The sequence below is a fragment of the Phyllobates terribilis genome, unplaced genomic scaffold, assembly GCF_046119375.1.
Source record: "Phyllobates terribilis strain yellow unplaced genomic scaffold, ASM4611937v1 Scaffold_5__5_contigs__length_657084704, whole genome shotgun sequence".
NCBI classification, from domain to species: domain Eukaryota; kingdom Metazoa; phylum Chordata; class Amphibia; order Anura; family Dendrobatidae; genus Phyllobates; species Phyllobates terribilis.
In genome coordinates this window covers 647,572,202-647,588,573 of record NW_027362765.1, presented here as the reverse complement: position 1 = coordinate 647,588,573, position 16,372 = coordinate 647,572,202, and positions in this window count along the sequence as shown.

The following is a 16,372-nucleotide window of genomic DNA, read 5'->3' as shown; positions in this document are numbered from 1 at the left end:
ACTAATGATGGCGTCATCGCCACTCACCATCTTGGTGGCCTCCTCAAAGTTTGTCAGGATGGTACATATGTCAGACATCCAGGTCCACTCCTGAGGTCTTATGTGTGGAGTCTGACCTGAATATCGACAGCCTTGTTGCAGCTGGTACTCCACAACTGCTCTCTTCTGCTCACAAATCCTTTGCAACATGTGGAGGGTAGAGTTCCAACGTGTGGGGACATCACACACCAGTCGGTGTGCCGGAAGCTGCAAACGCTGCTGCAACACAGCAAGGGCGGCGGAAGCTGTAGCCGACTTGCGAAAATGAGCTGACAGGCGGCGTACTTTCACGAGCAGATCTGGCAACTCGGGGTACGATTTAAGAAACCGCTGAACCACGAGGTTAAGCACATGAGCCAGGCATGGTACGTGTGTGATCTCACCTCGCCTCAGAGCCGCCACCAGGTTACGGCCATTGTCACACACGACCATGCCGGGATGTAGGTTCAGCGGTCTCAGCCACAGATCTGCCTGCTCTTTCACAGCTGTCCACAACTCACAAGCAGTGTGAGGTTTATCACCTAAGCTTATGAGTTTCAGCACAGCCTGTTGCCGCTTGGCAGAGGCAGTACTGCAATGCTTCCAGCTTGTAACTGATGTGGTGATATCTGAGATGGAGGCTGAACATGAGGAGGAGGAGGAGGAGGAGGATGCGCAGGAGCTGTACACTGTTGGGGCAACTCTGACTGACATAGGGCCCGCAATCCTCGGTGTGGGGAGGATGTGTTCCGTCCCAAGGTCCGACTGGGTCCCGGCTTCCACTATGTTTACCCAGTGTGCCGTCAGAGAGATGTACTGTCCCTGGCCACAAGCACTTGTCCACGTGTCCGTTGTCAGGTGGACTCTCCCAGTAACTGCGTTGTTGAGGGCACGGCAGATGCTTTGGGACACGTGCTTGTGTAGTGCGGGGATGGCACACCGGGCAAAATAGTGTCGGCTGGGGACCGAGTACCGAGGGACGGCCACCGCCATAAGATTGCGGAAGGATTCCGTCTCCACCAGCCTAAAATGCAGCATTTCCAATGCAAGCAGTCGTGAAATGTGCGAATTTAGGACTGTGGCCTGTGGGGCGTTAGCTGCGAATTTTCGCTTTCGTTCAAAGGTCTGGGATATGGACAATTGAACGCTGCGGTGAGACGTGGACGTTGATGCTGTTTCTTGAGAAACTGCCATAACAAGTGAAGACTGAGAGGAGTGGGCATCTTTACATGCAGTATGGACACGGGATTGCCTTGCACACACAACAGGGGGTTCTATTGCACGCACAACAGTGGAAGAAGCAGTGGTGACACCCGCTGACACTGGTCGTGGACCCTGGGATTCGCCCGACAAAGTCGGGTGCTTTGCTGCCATGTGCCTGATCATGCTGGTGGTGGTCAGGCTGGTAGTTTTGTCACCCCTGCTGATGCTGGCATGTCAGGTGGAACATATGGCCTTTTTGGGGTTATCAGCAGAGTCTTTAAAAAAATTCCAGACTCTGGAAGACCTGCCGCTTCTACTGGCAACGTCCCTCATGTTGGTGTTACGGGGAACGGTTGCCTGCCTTCTGTCTGCGGCCATAACACTGCTTCTTCCTGCCTGTTGGGGTACTCTGCCTCCCTCCCCCTGTGTGCTGCTGGCCTCACTCTGCATGTCCTCCTTCCACGTTGGGTCAGTTACTAGATCATCCACCACCTCCTCCTCTTCCACTTGCGCAGCACGATCCTCCTCCTCACTTCCTGGCAATTGTGTCTCGTCATCGTCCACCTCTTGTGACAGATTGCCAACGTCGACTTCCTGTGGCCGTGGCTGTTCAAATATGTGGGCATCGCAACATGGGATCTCCTCTTCCACCACTTCAAGCGTATCAGGCGAGGGGCCCAAATATGGAAATGGACCAGTGAACAGCTCTTCAGATTGTCCAAGTGTGGGATCACTTGCTGTCTGACGACACTCGGCATGGTGGGAGGAAGGAGCATCAGGGTGAGGAGGAGTATGCGGTCGAGACTCACGGCTACTAAGAGTTGACCGTGTGGAAGACAGACCGGAGGTGGTGGTGCCCAGGTAACTGGAAGTATTGTCTGCTATCCAATTAATAACCTGTTCACACTGATCAGTTCTCAATACTGGTGTTGTTCTGTGCTTCCCTAGTAATTCAGTCAAGAAGTGGGAGCGAGAAGATGTGGCTGTTGGTTGTGGCACATTTTCACCTTGGCCACGGCCCCATCCTTTGCACGAACCATCACCAGAACGTCCACTTCCACGTCCCTTGCCAAGCGCCTTGCCCATTGTAAATGAAGGAAAATAGCTTACACTTGTACTATCAATGGAAAAAGGGTAATAAAGAGTAGATTAGAACCGTGGAAGAGGAAAACCACAGTTATTGCTTACTGGGGTATACCACACTTTTTTAAATAGAGATATTTGCGGCTGAACAGTGAGCGACACACTCAAACTGCTTTTTTTTTAGATACCAAAGGCCCAAAACTGGATAGTACAGCAATTTGACCCGTGGAACTGCGAAACCACACTGGGATGTCGGGCCTACACAAGACTATTTTCAATAGATATATTTTTGTGTCACAACAGTCAGGAGACACTACTGTTTTTCTTAACGGAAAAAACTACCAAAACCTGAATAATAGAGATTTTTTACCGTGGGATGGCAAAACCACAGTTATTGTTTACTGGGGTATACCACACTTTTTTAAATAGAGATATTTGCGGCTGAACAGTGAGCGACACACTCAAACTGTTTTTTTTAGATACAAATGGCCCAAAAGTGGATAATACAGAGGTTTCAACCGTGAAACTGCAAAGCCACACTTGTATTTCTTGGGCCTACACCAGACTATTTTCAACAGATATATTTGTGTCTGAACAATCAGGAGACACTATTCATTTTTTACGGCAAAAAATGCCAAAAGCAGGATAATAGAGATGTTTTACCGTGGAACAGCAAAACCACAGTTATAATTTACTGGTGTATACCAGACTTTTTTGAATATATATACATTTGCGGCTGACAGTGAGCGACACACTCAAACTGTTTTTTTTAGATACAAATGGCCCATAGAACTGCAAAACCACACTTCTACTTCTCTGGCCTACACCAGACTATTTTCAACAGATATGTTTGTGTCTGAAAAATCAGAGGCACACTTTTTTTTTTTTGGGGGGGGCACCAAAAGGTTAATAAGATGGGTATTTGTACATTGTGAAGGAGGAAAAAAAAAAGAGGATTTAGATAAAAAAAAAGGATTTTTCCTGGCCCCCGGGACCTGGAGCTAAGTCCAGCAATTTCAGCAACAGGAGCAGCACACAGGACTGTAATGCAGCGTTTGCTGGTAAAACCACTGCGTCTCCTATACAGCCTGCCTGCCTGCCTGCCTGATATACCTGGGATGGATATTAGTCCTGAGAAGGACTGTTTGTTTGATCTGGCAGCCTTTACAGACCCTACACTAACTATTTTGCAGGATATATCTCTCCCTAAATCAGCAGCACTGTCCCTACACTGTCTGATCCGGAGCGACTGTGTCCAAGATGGCGGCGCCCAGTTTTAAATACTCAAGGTGATGCTGTGCGGCCAGGCAATTACTGTAATGCCAAAAACAACATGGCTGCTGCATTACAGTGACTGGCTGGCAATCCCTGAATGTTCATTGGCTCTGTAAAGAGCGCCAAACATGCAGGGCGGAGACCCGAGCTCCCGCCCGAGTAAGCCGGAAATGCTCGGCGCTGGCCGAACATCCCGAGTAGCGTGATGCTCAGGCGAGTACCGAGCAGTGTCGAGCATGTTCGCTCAACACTATTACTTACCTATTACCGATTCAATGTTCACTGCCCTTCTTGACATCACTTTGCAGCTGTAATGTTCCAGTGGATTACTGGGTTAATGCGCCTGTCTTGTGAGCAGTTGTTCATGAATTCAAATTCATGGAGGAGTTTTTTTCAATTACTTACTAATAAGCTTCCTGTACAGCCAATGGAAATTTGCATTGATTTTGGGCTTGAGATAGTGCAATTGTGAGATATAGAATCTGTATTAAGTGTCCATTAAGAACAAGATGTTATCATACGCTGTATAGATTGGCATTAAGAATAACATAGTGGAACCAATGGATTTCTTTTATAATTTACCTATTAGCGATTCAATGTTCACTGCCCTTCTTGACATCACGTTGCACCTGTGATGTTCCAGAGGCTTACTGGATTAATGCACTTGTATTTTAAAAAGTTGATCACGAGTTTGAATTCACGGAAAGCTTCTTTTCATTTACTTACAAATAAGCTTCCTATAGGGCCAATGGAAATTTGCATTGATTTTAGGCTTGAGATAGTGCAATTGTGTGATTTAGAATCTGTATTAAGAGTTCCTAAACAAAAAGATGTCATCATACGCTGTATAGATTGGCATTAAGATTAACATAGTGGAACCAATGGATTTCTTTTATTACTTACCTATTACCGTTTCAATGTTCACTGCCTTTCTTGACATCATAATGTGCTTGTGATGATCCATTGGCTTACTGGGTTAAAGCACCTGTCTTGGAAACAGGTGTTCATGAGTTCGAATCCATGGAGAGCTTTTTTTCATTTACTTACTAATAAGCTTCCTATGCAGCCAATGGAAATTTGCATTGATTTTGGGCTTGAGATAGTGCAATTGTGGGATATAGAATCTGTATTAAGTGTTCATAAAGAACAAGATGTCATTATATGCTGTATAGATTGTCATTAAGAATAACATAGTGGAATCAATGGATTTCTTTTATAATTTACCTATTAGTGATTCAATGTTCACTGCCCTTCTTGACATCATACTGCACCTTTTATGTGCCAGTGGCTTACTGTGTTAATGTGCCTGTCTTTAAACAGGTGTTCATGAATTCGAATCCACGGAGATCTTTTTTTTCATTTACTTACTAATAAGCTTCCTGTACAGTCAATGGAAATTTGCATTGATTTTGGGCTTGAGTGCAATTGTGAAATATAGAATCTGTATTAAGTGTTCATAAAGAACAAGTTGTCATCATACGCTGTATAGATTGGCATTAAGAATAACATAGTGGAACGAATGGATTTCTTTTTTAAGATATCTATTAGTGATTCAATGTTCACTGCCCTTCATGACCTCACATCACACTTGTGATGTTCCAGAGGCTTACTTGGGTAATGCATTTGTCTTTTAAACAGGCATACAAGAGTTTGAATTCACGGAAAGCTTCTTTTCATTTACTTACTAATAAGCTTCCTATAGGGCCAATGGAAATTTGCATTGATTTTGGGCTTGAGATAGTGCAATTGTGTGATTTAGAATCTGCATTAAGTGTTCCTAAAGAAAAAGATGTCATCATACGCCGTATAGATTGGCATTAAGAATAACATAGTGGAACCAATGGATTTCTTTTATTACTTAAGTATTACCGATTCAATGTTCACTGCCCTTCTTGACAGCTCTATGCACCTGTGATGTTCCAGTGGCTAATTGGGTTAATGTTCCTGTCTTGTGAGCAGGAGTTCATGAGTTTGAATTCATTGAGGGCTTTTTTTCATTTACTTACTAATAAGCTTCCAATGCAGCCAATGGAAATTTGCATTGATTTTGGGCTTGAGATAGTGCAATTGTGATATATAGAATCAGTATTAAGTGTTCATAAAGAACAAGATGTCATCCTGCGCTGTATAGATTGGCATTAAGAATAATATAGTGGAACCAATGGATGTCTTTTATAATTTGCCTATTAGTGATTCAATGTTCACTGCCCTTCTTGACATCATACTGCACATTTTATGTTTCTGTGGCTTACTGGGTTAATGTGCCTGTCTTTTAAACAGGTGTTCATGAGTTTGAATACATGGAGAGCTTTTTTTCATTTACTTACTAATAAGCTTCCTGTACAGTCAATGGAAATTTGCATTGATTTTGGGCTTGAGATAGTGCAATTGTGGGATATAGAATCTGTATTAAGTGTTCATAAAGAACAAGATGTCATCATACGCTGTACAGATAGACATTAAGAATAACATAGTGGAATCCATGGATTTCTTTTATAATTTACCTATTAGTGATTCAATGTTCACTGCCCTTCTTGACATTATACTTCACCTTTTATGTTCCAGTGGTTTACTTGGTTAATGTGCTTGTCTTTTAAACAGGTGTTCATGAGTTCGAATCCATGGAGAGCTTTTTTTTCATTTACTTACTAATAATCTTCCTGTACAGTCAATGGAAATTTCCATTGACTTTGGGCTTGAGATAGTGCAATTGTGAGATGTAGAATCTGTATTAAGTGTTCATAAAGAACTAGTTGTCATCATACGCTGCATAGATTGGCATTAAGAATAACATAGTGGAACGAATTGATTTCTTTTTTAAGATATCTATTAGTGATTCAATGTTCACTGCCCTTCTTGACATCACATTGCACTTGTGATGTTCCAGAGGCTTACTTGGCTAATGCACTTGTGTTTTAAACAGGTGTGAAAGAGTTTGAAACCACGGAAAGCTTCTTTTCATTTACTTACTAAAAAGCTTCCTATAGGGCCAATGGAAATTTGCATTGTTTTTGGGCTTGAGATAGTGCAATTGTGTGATTCAGAATCAGTATTAAGTGTTCCTAAAGAAAAAGATGTCATCATACGCTTTATAGATTGGCATTAAGAATAACATAGTGGAACCAATGGCTTTCTTTTATGACTTAAGTATTACCAATTCATTGTTCACTGCCCTTCTTGACAGCTCTATGCACCTGTGATGTTCCTGTGGCTTACTGGGTTAATGCGCTTGTCTTGTGAGCAGGAGTTCATGAGTTCGAATCCATGAATGGCTTTTTTTTCATTTACTTACTAATAAGCTTCCTATACAGCCAATGGAAATTTGCATTGATTTTGGGCTTGAGATAGTGCAATTGTGAGATATAGAATCTGTATTAATTGTTCATAAAGAACAAGATGTTATCATACGCTGTATAGATTGGCATTTAGAATAACATAGTGGAACTAATGGCTTTCTTTTATAATTTACCTATTAGCAATTCAATGTTCACTGCCCTTCTTGACATCTTACTGCACCTGTGATGTTCCATTGGCTTACTGGGTTAAAGCACCTGTCTTATAAACAGGTGTTCATAAGTTCAAATCCATGGAGAGTAGTGTTGAGCGAGGACTAATATGCTTGGGTGCTCAAAGCTCAGGCCGAGCTCGTTGTGATACTCGGGTGCTTGACCCGAGCAACGAGCCCAATGATAGTCTATGGGAGACTCGAGCATTTTTGCGTTAACACCCCCGGCAGTTTTTTAAAAGCCTAACAAGTGCCCAAAACGATAGTGACAGTGCTCAAATGACATGGGGACAGCATGGGGATCGCCCCAGGAAGAATTTCTGACCCCCAGGTCACTGCTGTCAACAACGTGGTCAGAGGTATTAAGCCACTTTTACGGGCTCACAATAAAACGTTCAAAAACGAAAGTGAAACTTTTTTCCTGTGAAATATGTTAAGGAACATCCTTTCCAGGGAAAAGACTTGTGTATAAGTTAAAATAAATGACCAAAAACAAAAATACTCCTCCTCACCTTTGGCTATGTTCACAAGTAGCATTTTTTATGCATTTTTGCACTTTTGTATTGCTTTCAACTATGACAAATGCATTCACCGGGAAATGTCATTTTAACATTTTACAACCTTATCTGGCCATGTGCTGTGTGACACATGCATAAAGTGCTGAAAAAACATGGGAACAGCATGGGGAAGACCCCTGGAAGCATCTCTGACTCCCAGGTCACTGTCTAAAAGTGTGCCCATCATAAGTGATCCTTGCCGCATCAGAAGATGCAGACTTGCAACTATCCCCATGCAAGTTCTAGTCCCAGGGCAGTGTTCAATTGTACCTCCCCCATTCCTTGCAATACAAGCGCAAGTATGCAGCCTGCCACCCACCCACCCCCAGGCTGCAATACCATACTGCTTGCTTGCTTGAACTTGAAATTGGGCCTTTTAGGCATGTGGAGGCGGATTCTGGCCACCAAGTCATGGCTGTGTTGGCGGCCTGGAATCCATACTCAGTCCCCTGCCGCCCGGCGGCCGGGTTTCCATACTCAGTCCCCAGCCGCCCCGCGGCCGGGTGTCCACACACGGTCCCCAGCCGCCTGGGGGCAGCCGGGTGTCCATAAACGGTCCCCAGCCGCCCCTATTTCTCCTTGGAAAATCCCCCCACACACTTTTCTTAGCCCAGCCTGCTTTAGGCAGCATTGGACGAGCCCACCAGAGAACCAGACTCCTCCGGTGGGCCCTGACTTTTCCATCGGTGGAGTTGAGAGTGCCAAGGTGAGGAGCATGATGATGATGACAGAAGTTAGCATCTGCTATGTTTTCTTTTAATGCAAGTGTAAGTGTGCAGCCTGCCACCCACCCACCCCCAGACTGCAATTCCATACTGCTAGCTTGCACTTGAAATGGGGCCTTTTAGTTTGGAGGAGGCCGAAGCTGGCCACTACCTCATGGCTGCTTCGGCAGCGAGGTATCCATACTCAGTCCCCAGCCGCCCCTATTTGTCCTGGTGTGCCTTATACATAAGATTAAGCGCGTATACCAAAACATTACCTGTGCCCTCCCCAGTGCATTTAATGGGAAGGAGAGCCTATTCCACTGTAGTGTGTGCATGCCAAACCCCTGTTCATGGTACATGCGAAAATGCCTCCCACCTTGCACCTGTCGTTGCAGACTTGCAACTATCCCCATTCAAGTCCTTGTCCCAGGCCAGTGTTCTATTGTACCTCTCCCATTCCTTGCAATGCAAGCGCAAGTATGCAGCCTGCCACCCACCCACCCCCAGGCTGCAATACCATACTGCTTGCTTGCACTTTAAATTGGGCCTTTTAGGCATGTGGAGGCGGAATCTGGCCACCACGCCATGGCTGTGTCGGCGGCCTGGTATCCATACTCAGTCCCCAGCCGCCTGGTGGCCGGGTGTCCCCGCTTGCTCCCCAGCCTCCAGGAGGTGGCCGGGTGTCCATACTCGGTCCCCAGCCACCCCTATTTGTCCCGGTAACCTTTCCCACACTTTTGTTAGCCTGGCCTGCTTTATCAGACTCCTCCGGTGGGCTCTGGCTTCTCCATCAGGGGAGTTGAGAGTGCCAAGGTGAGGAGCATGATGAGGATGATAGAAGTTAGCATCTGCTTTGTTTTGTTGTAATGCAAGCGCATGTATGTAGTAGCGGCTAGGCCTGAGGTGGTCAGCGTTTTGGCGCATATCCTACCTCCTCCGAGGATTGCTGGATGTTTTCCTGCTTCTATCCAAGTTCTATGACTCCCGTTAAAACAAAGCTTCAGGTGATAAATGATGGATGAGGTAGTGGCAAAGGAGAAAGAGCAGGAGAAACAGGGACCATTCACATCAATATCAGGCCAGTCAACCAGATATGTCTTGTAGGATATATTTCTGTAACAAAAGGAGCGGTTCGGCTACACAGTTATAGGGCATACAGTGAGTGCAATGCCTACCAAAAATTTCGAGGCACTCCAATGCCCCTTGGAAATGACATGGAGGTCAGAGGGCGTTAACTAAACCTTTTTTTCCATTTATAGCAACTCTGTCTCCTGTGCACTGTTGGCCTAAGCAGTGAATGGAAGGCTTTCCAAAAATTATGAGGAACTGCAATGCCCCTTACAAGAGCCATGTGTGGCACCCCAGGGGTCTGGTCACCACAGTAATAGAGATATTACGTCGGAGAGCAAGTGGGAGGTTTCCTGGTCAGGATCCTTTAAACATGCAACATCCTCCTGCCCCAGTCCTGGGAGGGGAGAATTCTGCCCTTATAAACAGGATCTGGGGCTGGGTTGAGTGAGTCAGAGAACAGAGAACATGTAAAGAGAGGAGAGAACAAGGCGCAATGGGTGACTCAGTAATGCAATTTGTAGAGGGGTGTGGGAATGGCTACTAACCTTATGAAGTTGTGCACCTCTGCACAACCCCAGTGTAAAGCTCCACAAGCTCCGCTCTGTTGGTGGCTGTCATGTATTTCCAGCGGCGTTCACAGATCCTGATCTCTTGGTGGTATATCACGTGGTCAGGTTAGTAGCATGTATTGCCGAGGTAGACGCCCAGCTTCACCAACACCCCCGGCAGCGTTCCGGAGGGGTTAAGGCAGCGCAGCTTGGAAAACCAGGGTAGTAATTTTAATTAAATTGCTCCCACAGGTGAAAAAACAATAGATTAAAGGCAGCTCTACCGCACCCCAACAGGGGGAAAAGGACAATCAGTGAATATGAATAGCGGTACCAGAGCGCCAATAACAGGGCAAAAATATTAAAAGGACTGATTTATTAATACACACACAACGCGTTTCGGTGGACACAGCCACCTTCATCAGGTGTGACAAGCAGCAAACAATTGATCCTTATATACATTTGACTAGGTATACAATTACTTAAAAGGGGCGGGGCCAGATGCAGAGTAATACCTCTATATTAACCCCTTGAGTTCATATATGCTCAATAAAGTAAAAAGGATTGTTATAAAATAATGCCTAATGAAGCATATAGGGTTCTTATAAAAAGGATTCGCTGTATAAAAACTTGTGAATCCTATAATCTTAATACTTCATAGGATATATTGTCATCTACCACCCTATATTTTAGATTATATAAAAAAATAATAATAATAATAATAATTTTTACATACAACATAAAACAATGCATAAATATAAAGTTATAAAATTACAATCAGTTTCTATCATTGTAATTAGGAAAAGTAGACGAAGAAAGGAAAGAGAAAAAAAAAAAAAAGAGAAAAAAAAAAAATAATAATAATAAAAAAAAAAAAAAAAATAAAAAATTTTTTTTCTCTTTAAATTTTTTCTCCTTTCTCTCTCTCCTCCCTCCTCCCCTCCCTCTCTCCTTTCCCCTCTTCCCTCCTTCTCTCTCTCCTCCCCCCTCCTCCTCCAAATAAAAGATATATATAATAAATTTGCTAAAATATGAAAACAATTATTTAAAAAGTTGTCTTCTCTATATTAAGGTTCAAACCTTCAGGAGACAAGGTTCCCATTTTGAAAATCCAATAATTTTCACGTGTAATGAGACGATTTAGTCTATCAGGGTGTGTATCAACTATATGATCAATGATAGTTAGTTTTAGGTTATTAGGATTTTTTTGATGTTCTTTTAAGAAATGATTAGAAACACTATGTAGGGGAAAGCCGTTTCTAATGTTTTGGCGATGTTTATTTAATCTGGAGTGCATTTCCTGGGTAGTGCGGCCAATGTATTGCAGGCCGCAGGTGCACTGGAGCAGATATATCACATATGAGGACTGACATGTAAGTCTAAAGCGAATGGGATATATCTCTCCAGTGACCGCAGAGACGAATGTTTTGGCTCCGTTATCAATGGATTGACAGCATAAGCATTTAGGGACATTACATTTATAACATCCATTATTGCTAATAGGAGCTGAATGGTTCGGTCTTCTACCAATTGTTGTATTGCTAGGGGCTATATAGTTTCCTAGATTTTTACTCCTCCGATATATGACATGAGGAAATTCTGGTAAATGACCAGTTAATATTGGATCATTACTTAAAATGAACCAGTATTTTTTTAATAAACTGGATAACACTTGCGTAGGTTTACCATAAGTAGTAATCAGATTTAAACTGAAATCGTTGTTTGGCTCTTGGCTGGTATTCTTGGATTTGTTGATACACAGGTTCTGTGATAGGGATCTAGTTTTGGAGAAAGCATCCTCTAATAATTTCCGGGGGTATCCCTTAGCTCTAAAACGTTTTTGTAAAACCTTAGATTCCAGAAAAAAATCCGAATCATGTGTACAATTTTTTCTGACACGCCAATATTGACCATATGGAATATTTCTAATCCAGCTGGGTAGATGGCCTTTTTATAAGAACCCTATATGCTTCATTAGGCATTATTTTATAACAATCCTTTTTACTTTATTGAGCATATATGAACACAAGGGGTTAATATAGAGGTATTACTCTGTATCTGGCCCCGCCCCTTTTAAGTAATTGTATACCTAGTCAAATGTATATAAGGATCAATTGTTTGCTGCTTGTCACACCTGATGAAGGTGGCTGTGTCCACCGAAACGCGTTGTGTGTGTATTAATAAATCAGTCCTTTTAATATTTTTGCCCTGTTATTGGCGCTCTGGTACCGCTATTCATATTCACAGAGAACAGAGAACAGTCAGAGTCAGAGTGAGAGCAAGGGAAAGTAACAGCAAGGAGCTCTGTAGGAGCTAGGAGCTAAAGACCAGGGGCTGGAAGCTGAGCAGAGCTCGCCCTGGCAGAAGACAATAGGAACCGGACACAGGAGTCCGAGGCTGTGAGGACTTATATATCCAGCAGCAGAAACCAGCCGGCAGGGGATTTCAGGTCCTCTGGCCATAGAAGCCCGGAGGCTCAGTCACAAGCAAGGGACCAGCACCGCAGTCGTGGAGCGGAGGCTAACAGAAGGCCCCAAGTCACCAGCCATACGGGTGAGCACTACACGGTACACTCAGGGACGTGGGCTACTTCTACCCGCTTACAGCAAGGTAGCCAGGAAGAGTGCAGACAGATGGGGAGGCCTACAACTCCACCTGGCCAGGGGAACTACTGCTTGCTCACAGACTGACCAGGCCTCTTATGCTAGCCAGTACTCCCGGGAGGGTCTACCTTATAATCATCAGTAAAGACCCTGAACTGCACTGCAAAGACTCTGAGTCGTTCCTGCTGCTCTCATGCACCATCACCCCCATCATCCACACTCACTGCCCTGAGACTATACTCCTCCCATGGGGAGTTATCCCATTCTCTGCTGCGCACACAACACCAGCCTCACCGGTCTGCCTCGCAGCGGTGGTACTCCCTGACCGCAATCCACGGGTGGCGCAGTCGGACAATTAACCTCAAAACCTAAGAAAGACTGCCACTGGTTTGACCAGCCTGAGCCACGGGACCGGGTCACCGCCACGGAGACTACAGACCCCAGAGACCCGGCACCGGGTATCCCACACATGTGTGCACACGGCCCAGGGGGCGCGTCACATGCAGTACAGCATATTACAAACATAAGCCCCATTATTGGGGAGTGGGTGTCCCATAGTTTTTGCTTATGCCTTGCAAGCAAAAGCTGCCAAAAATTAGGATGGAGCAACTTGCAATGCCCCTTACAAGAGCCATGCAGTACAGCATATTACAAACATAAGTCCCATTATTGGAGAGTGGGTCTCCCATAGTATTTGCTTATGCTTTCCAAGCAAAAGCTGCCAAAAATTAGGACGGAGCAACTTGCAATGCCCCTTACAAGAGCCATGCAGTACAGCATATTACAAACATAAGACCCATTATTGGGGAGTGGGTGTCCCATAGTATTTGCTTATGCCTTGCAAGCAAAAGCTGCCAAAAATAAGGACGGAGGAACTTGCAATGCTGGCACCCTAGTGGTATAGTGGTGGTCAGTTGACAGGCGAGTGCGCTTATCAGTTATAATTCCCCCAGCGGCACTAAAAACACGGTCCGATAACACGCTAGCGGCAGGGCAGGCCAGGACCTCCAAGGCGTACAGAGCGAGTTCATTCCAAGTGTCCAGCTTGGATACCCAATAATTAAAAGGCACAGAGGAATCACGGAGGATGCTGGTACGGTCGGCAAGGTACTCCCTCACCATCTTTGAAACTTTCCACTCCTTGTGAGAGTACCCTGCGCCTCAGGGCCTGTAAGCTGGGCGGGTGTCAGAAAACTGTCCCAGAACGTTTACAGTGTTCCCCTGCCTCTGCTGGATTGGAGTTGCATCTCTCTTGCCTTGGTTGGGCAATGAACTGTGACCTCTGCCCCTCTGCCGCTAGCGTGTTCAGATTGGAATTTTTTTAAGAGTTCTGCAGCAAGGGCCTTGTGGTACTGCCCCGTTTTTGTAGACCTCTCCACCTCAGGAATAAGAGAGTGAAAGTTCTCCTTGTAGCGGGGGTCTACAAGTGTCACCAACCAGTAATGACTGTCACCCAACATTTTGACAACGCGAGGGTCACGGTTAAGGCAGCGTAACATAAAGTCAGCCATGCGTGCCAGACTGGTAACGGGCAAGATTTCCGTGTCCTCAGCAAGATGATGACTGACCATGCTCTCCTCCTCCTCCTCCTCCTCCCCCCTGTCCTCAGGCCACCCACGCTGAACCGAAGGTATGACGCTTGTACAGGTACTACCGTCTACAACGCATGATAGCAGCTCCTGTTCTTCCTCCTCCTCCTCCTCTCCCTCATTGTCCCCCAATGCACGTTGGGATGAGATGAGGCTGGGCTGTGTGTAATCGCCCGCTACGGCTTCTTGATCCATCTCATCATACTCTGGCTGCAATGCCTCCTCTTTAATTCTCTGCAGAGAGCGTTGCAAAAGACAGACAATTGGGATGCTAACACTAATGATGGCGTCATCGCCACTCACCATCTTGGTGGCCTCCTCAAAGTTTGTCAGGATGGTACATATGTCAGACATCCAGGTCCACTCCTGAGGTCTTATGTGTGGAGTCTGACCTGAATATCGATGGCCTTGTTGCAGCTGGTACTCCACAACTGCTCTCTTCTGCTCACAAATCCTTTGCAACATGTGGAGGGTAGACTTCCAACGTGTGGGGACATCACACACCAGTCGGTGTGCCGGAAACTGCAAACGCTGCTGCAACACAGCAAGGGCGGCGGAAGCTGTAGCCGACTTGCGAAAATGAGCTGACAGGCGGCGTACTTTCACGAGCAGATCTGGCAACTCGGGGTACGATTTAAGAAACCGCTGAACCACGAGGTTAAGCACATGAGCCAGGCATGGTACGTGTGTGATCTCACCTCGCCTCAGAGCCGCCACCAGGTTACGGCCATTGTCACACACGACCATGCCGGGATGTAGGTTCAGCGGTCTCAGCCACAGATCTGCCTGCTCTTTCACAGCTGTCCACAACTCACAAGCAGTGTGAGGTTTATCACCTAAGCTTATGAGTTTCAGCACAGCCTGTTGCCACTTGGCAGAGGCAGTACTGCAATGCTTCCAGCTTGTAACTGATGTGGTGATATCTGAGATGGAGGCTGAACATGAGGAGGAGGAGGAGGAGGAGGATGCGCAGGAGCTGTACACTGTGGGGGCAACTCTGACTGACATAGGGCCCGCAATCATCGGTGTGGGGAGGATGTGTTCCGTCCCAAGGTCCGACTGGGTCCCGGCTTCCACTATGTTTACCCAGTGTGCCGTCAGAGAGATGTACCGTCCCTGGCCACAAGCACTTGTCCACATGTCTGTTGTCAGGTGGACTCTCCCAGTAACTGCGTTGTTGAGGGCACGGCAGATGCTTTGGGACACATGCTTGTGTAGTGCGGTGATGGCACACTGAGCAAAATAGTGTCGGCTGGGGACCGAGTACCGAGGGACGGCCACCGCCATAAGATTGTGGAAGGATTCCGTCTCCACCAGCCTAAAAGGTAGCATTTCCAACGCAAGCAGTTGTCAAATGTGTGAATTTAGGACTGTGGCCTGTGGGGCGTTAGCTGCGAATTTCCGCTTTCGTTCAAAGGTCTGGGATATGGACAATTGAACGCTGCGGTGGGACGTGGACGTGATGCTGTTTCTTGAGAAACTGCCGTAACAAGTGAAGACTGAGAGGAGGGGGCATCTTTACATGCAGTATGGACAGGGGATTGCCTTGCACACACAACAGGGGGTGCTATTGCACGCACAACAGTGGAAGAAGCAGTGGTGACATCCGCTGACACTGGTCGTGGACCCTGGGTTTCGCCCCACAAAGTCAGGTGCTTTGCTGCCATGTGCCTGATCATGCTGGTGGTGGTCAGGCTGGTAGTTTTGTCACCCCTGCTGATGCTAGCATGGCAGGTGGAACATATGGCCTTTTTGGGGTTATCAGCAGAGTCTTTAAAAAAATTCCAGACACTGGAAGAACTACCGCTCGTACTGGTAACGTCCCTCGTGTTGGTGTTACGGGGTACGGTTGCCTTGCCTTCTGTCTGCGGCCACCACACTGCTTCTTCCTGCCTGTTGGGGTACTCTGCCTCCCTCCCCCTGTGTGCTGCTGGCCTCACTCTGCATGTCCTCCTCCACGTTGGGTCAGTTACTAGATCATCCACCACCTCCTCCTCTTCCACTTGCGCATCACGATCCTCCTCCTCACTTCCTGGCAATTGTGTCTCATCATCGTCCACCTCTTGTGACAGATTGCCAACGTCGACTTCCTGTGGCCGTGGCTGTTCAAATTTTTGAGCATCGCAACATGGGTCTCCTCTTCCACCACTTCAAGCGTATCAGGCGAGGGGCCCAAATATGGAAATGGACCAGTGAATTGCTCTTCAGAGTGT